This window comes from Camellia sinensis, chromosome 15 (assembly GCF_055761805.1).
Source record: "Camellia sinensis isolate YWXY chromosome 15, ASM5576180v1, whole genome shotgun sequence".
NCBI lineage: Eukaryota > Viridiplantae > Streptophyta > Magnoliopsida > Ericales > Theaceae > Camellia > Camellia sinensis.
This window is the reverse complement of record NC_138975.1, coordinates 115,143,695-115,148,617: the sequence shown is the minus strand read 5'-3', so window position 1 is coordinate 115,148,617 and position 4,923 is coordinate 115,143,695.

The following is a 4,923-nucleotide window of genomic DNA, read 5'->3' as shown; positions in this document are numbered from 1 at the left end:
AAGTGTGCAAATACATTGAAGCATTTCATCCACGAAACTGCATCCCATCGAGGCATTCCATCACATTTTCAATCCTCATTAGGTGAGTTTACTTTTGAATCATCATTCCTATTTAATTTGCAACGTAGAGTTTTGTTTTTTTCATTTTGAAAACGAACGAAGGCTCACGGATCATAAACAAACCGTTCGGAACTAGGTTTCCGAAATTAAGGAATTTGTTCAGAAGTAGGAATCGGAAATTGATGATTTATTTCAATAGCAGGTTTCCGAAACTTTTTGATTATTTCCGCAGTCAACTTCCGAATACATTAAATTCAAACAACAATCAACTTCCGAAATTAATTTTTTGTTTCAGATTTCAACTTCCGAACAGCGTTTTTTTTTTTTCTCTCTCCCTTCTTTTGTGTATTATTTTTACATTAGTGGTAATCTCATATTGAGCTTCAATGGGTACTAACATGGAATTGAAAAATGGTATAGCTTTGTTTGGGGATAGAATTAGGGATTAAGAGCATTAGTAATGCACTAGGATCGATTATTTTTTTTTTTAATTTTATTTTGTTTGGGTATATTAATTTTTGCAGAGAATATAGATTTTGAATATCAACAACGTGTCCCACATACTGCTTCAAATAGACGACGTCGTGAATTGGATGTTGACCATGAATGGGGACAAGGGCGTGGGCGAGGACGAGGTCGAGGTCGTGGTCGAGGTCGTGATCCAGTTTCGGTAGAATATGATATCCCTAATGCCAGTCAAAGTAGAAGCCGAAGCCAAAGATGAGTTGAAGGTAATGATATGCCTGACATTGCTGTGGAGGACGTCTCTTTACCCGATTCTCCTACTGTCCAGGAAGAGTACCTTACTCATGCTTTTCCAAGTGGACCGACTGATCCATCAATATTGCGGAGTTTCAATAGTCATGTGGCTGCAGCTATTTGGCACGGGGAGGTAAACATTCCTCAGTAAAAGTGAAATTCATTTGTATATGAGTTTTTTTTTTTTTTTTGTGTTGTATGGTAGTTTCTAATGAGATATCATTTGTGTTATAGGAACGCGGGCCCCTAAAGTGTCATAATCACTCTTCCAAGATCCGTGCATGGCCATGGTGGTCAGTAGAGAACAACACCAGATTCAAAGCCATTATTGAGCAGTATGGGCTATCACAGTTAGCTCGTTGCACTTATCGGTTCGTCAACAAGCTTCTAATCTCCAGTTTTGTTGAGAGATGGCAACCTGAGACGAACACATTTCACATGACAGTTGGTGAGATGACCTTGACCCTGGATGATGTTGGCACTATTCTTGGCCTTCCAATTGTAGGCAAATCAGCAGTGTACCAGATGTGACAGATCATCATGGAGTTACACTACTGGTTCATGGCTTGGGGATTACTGAACATGCAACACATGAAGAGGTTTCTTCTGCTAGTGGCAATTCAGTCAGGTTTGAGTGGTTGCGAAGTCAGTTTGCTGGTGTCACAGATTCAGACCCCGAGGAGGCTATACAGTGTGCAGCTAGAGCTTATTTGTTGTTTCTGTTGGGATGTACACTCTTCAGTGACAAGATTAGCGGCAGGGTTCCCGTTGTTTACCTTGGCTTATTGATGGATTTGGGATACATTCATACTTGCACCTGGGGTGCTGCTGCATTAGCATTTTTATACAGATAGTTGGGGTATGCTAGCTGGTCTGGGGTTAAGCAGATGGGTGGTTATATGACTCTTTTGGAGGCGTGGATTTATGAGCACTTCCGAGCATTCCGACCTCACTAGAACATAGGCTACAATGAAGACATGCCACACGTGTACCATTGGGCATCTAGGAGAGAGGCGGGTTCCTCCATTGATCATTTGAAATATTTTCGAGCCGAGCTTGACAGTTTCGTAGCTACTGATGTAAGTTTACTCATCCTGAGATAATTTTAACACTTTCCATTTATCTTACCCTTTATATACTTTAATTCAAAAACACTTTACGTTTATAGGTTATTTGGGATCCATACCACAACTGCAGAGACCGGCATCCATGTAACCCCGTTATGTTCTACCATGGATGCTTAAAGTGCTTAGACGTTGTCGAACCCTATCATCCAGATAGAGTTCTGAGGCAGTTTGGTAGGGTTCAAACCATCCCAGATGCACCGCTAGCTCGCAGTCGTGGTGCGCGAGGCAACTTGTATGCACGATATACAGTCATGTATAGATACTTGGATAGGATCTGGGAGGCTTGGGATAACCACGTGTTATCTGAGCAACAAAGGAGCACACTAGTTCGTCAGCTGTGGGAATGTATACCGGGTTACATGGATTGGTATAAGAATATCACGCACCTATATATTGAGCACACTGATGAATCGCGTGTCCATGACCATCAGGATTTCAGCCAACATGCCGATGTAATATATTATCCTCTCTCATGCATTTGTAAATTACTTTTTATTTTCTCATATGTTCCTTAAAATGTGATATTCTTTTCAAATGCAGCGTATTGCACATGCACTGCAGATTTCACATCCTATTATTGACGCTGGTTATGAGGAGGGGATTCGACATCCTTATCGACTTTACCAGGCTATCGAGAGTATGACGCATGTCCTTCAAGGTTAGCGCATTGACGAAGTTGGACCTAGTTCTGCTGGAGGTCACTTTCCATCTTCGACATTGACATACAGTCGTAGGCCTAGGCGTAGGCATACAGCTGATTCGTGACATGTTATTTTGTTAGTTAATGAATTTTTTTTGGTGTTTTTTGTAAGATGATATTGTTGTAATGGTAACAGTGGTTAATATTTTCTTATTAGAATGGAATGGCTACAATGGTATTGTAATGACATTGTAATGACATTTTATTATTGGAATGGAATGGTAGCAATGGTCGTTGATTTTGTAAATGATATTTTCTTATTACAATGGAATGGTAACAATGGTTGATAATATTCAATCCACATTGCAAAACATAACACATCAACATCAAAAACACATCCATTAATTTCTTCCATAATTCTAACATTGTCAAATGCATACATATGTCATGTGACATCAACAACATCAAAAATCTCTCGAGTAGCTACATTATCATGAATAATGTCCTTGAAATGTTGAATGCGACGCACATATGCATCATCCCAGTCGACAGCGCAAGGGTGACGGTATTTTCGCCAATTAGTGGCTATAGGAGGAACTGGATGGCCTGGCTGCAACAAAACCTGCACCAAATATCAATTGAGTTAGTGGTCATATCTCATAACTTCTTGTACATGCACAAACCCAATTTATAATAAGTTTCTGATATATCTGGACGAAATGATTTCCGTTGACAAACCCAATGGCAATCTCACGTCTATCAAGTTGAGGTAGTGGCACTGTTCTAAGAGGTAAAAAGGTGAGACATTGTTGTAATGACAAGTGGTATAACACAAGATTGTAGCACGATTCAACAAGATGCCCCATGTCTGGCATAGTCATCCAATGTGAGTATCCAGGACTGTCTTCAAAGTATGACAATATGCTTGTCAATTCTTACTTTTGAATACCTACAAAGTTAAATAAATATTATCAAACATTTACATTTGGTGAGCAACTCGAAACATAATCATTATAATTTCGTAGAGTGAACCTGTTCAGTTGTGAATTGAGTGGTGTAATCCAACACAAAATCCGCGCAAACCTGACTTCCTTGAGTTGACACATATTCCTGCATGTTTTGTATAACATTACAAAATTTTAATGGCATTATAAAGATTAATTTGCAATTCGAAACTGTAAATTTGGTATACAGTTTGCAAATTTGGAATATAAAATGGGAAAAAAAAAATTTTACTTCATTCGGAAGTAATTGTCCAAATTTATTTTCAAATTTCGAAAGTTGAATGTTGTAAAAGTTAAATTCGTTCGGACAACAACTTCCGAATTTAAGTACTTTGTTCGGACAACAAGTTCCGAAAATAAATAATTATTTCGGTAGTAGATTTCCGAACCAAATAACACAATTAGACTCTGGTTATCCGAACGACGCTGAAAAAAAAAAAAAAAAAAAAAACTCACATTTCCTTCGCCATGTTTCTCATAAACACTTATTTGCTGATTTTCAGAAGGCAAATCCTCCATAACAATGATGAATGAGGAAGAAGCTACGAGTGAGGAAGGTTGAAGCTACGAATGAGGTAGGTTGAGAAGCTACGAACTTGGACCTTAATGGAAGAACCTGAACTTTGAGCTTAATGAATGAGTGCTTTCACGTCTAGCTCAATGGAAGAAGCTGAACTTGGAGCTTAATGAATGAGTGCATTCACTTTTACCTTAATGAAAGAAGCTGCTGAACTTGGAGGAGCTTCAACGTGAAGTCTGGATGTGTGCATTGAGATTTTTGAATTGGGTAGATGTCTAAAATAGTAATTTCACTTAGGGATAAAATTGTAATAAAATTAAATATCATTAAGTATGTGTATAGAGGGGATTAGGTGTGTGTAGATAGAAGCTCCCTTGTTTTAACGGGTATTCGTTGGGGTGTGTTTGTTTGTTAGTGTTTGGGATTGGAGGTAAAAGAGAGTTAGGCCACATTTAACGGTTGACACGTCGGCATGTGGGGCCCGGAACCCCTCGATGCTCGCGCTAATCGGACACGCAGTTCAGGTGTTGTTGATGGCGTCACAAGCGCGTGCCTGTGGTGGTGCCCAACTAACGCCGAATTTTGGCCAACCGTGTTTTGCCACGTAACGTTAAAATTTCAAAAAATAATAAGCAGGGCAAATTACCAACTAAAATACAGATTCCTGAGGTTAGGGGGTGGGATGTAATTTTGCAAAACTTATGAAGAAATCTGTATTTTAGTCAAACCTGGAAAAGGTGTTGGTAATTTGCCCTTATAAGTAATACTAGGATATAAATTTTTTATCAAATGAATGATCAAATATATTACATA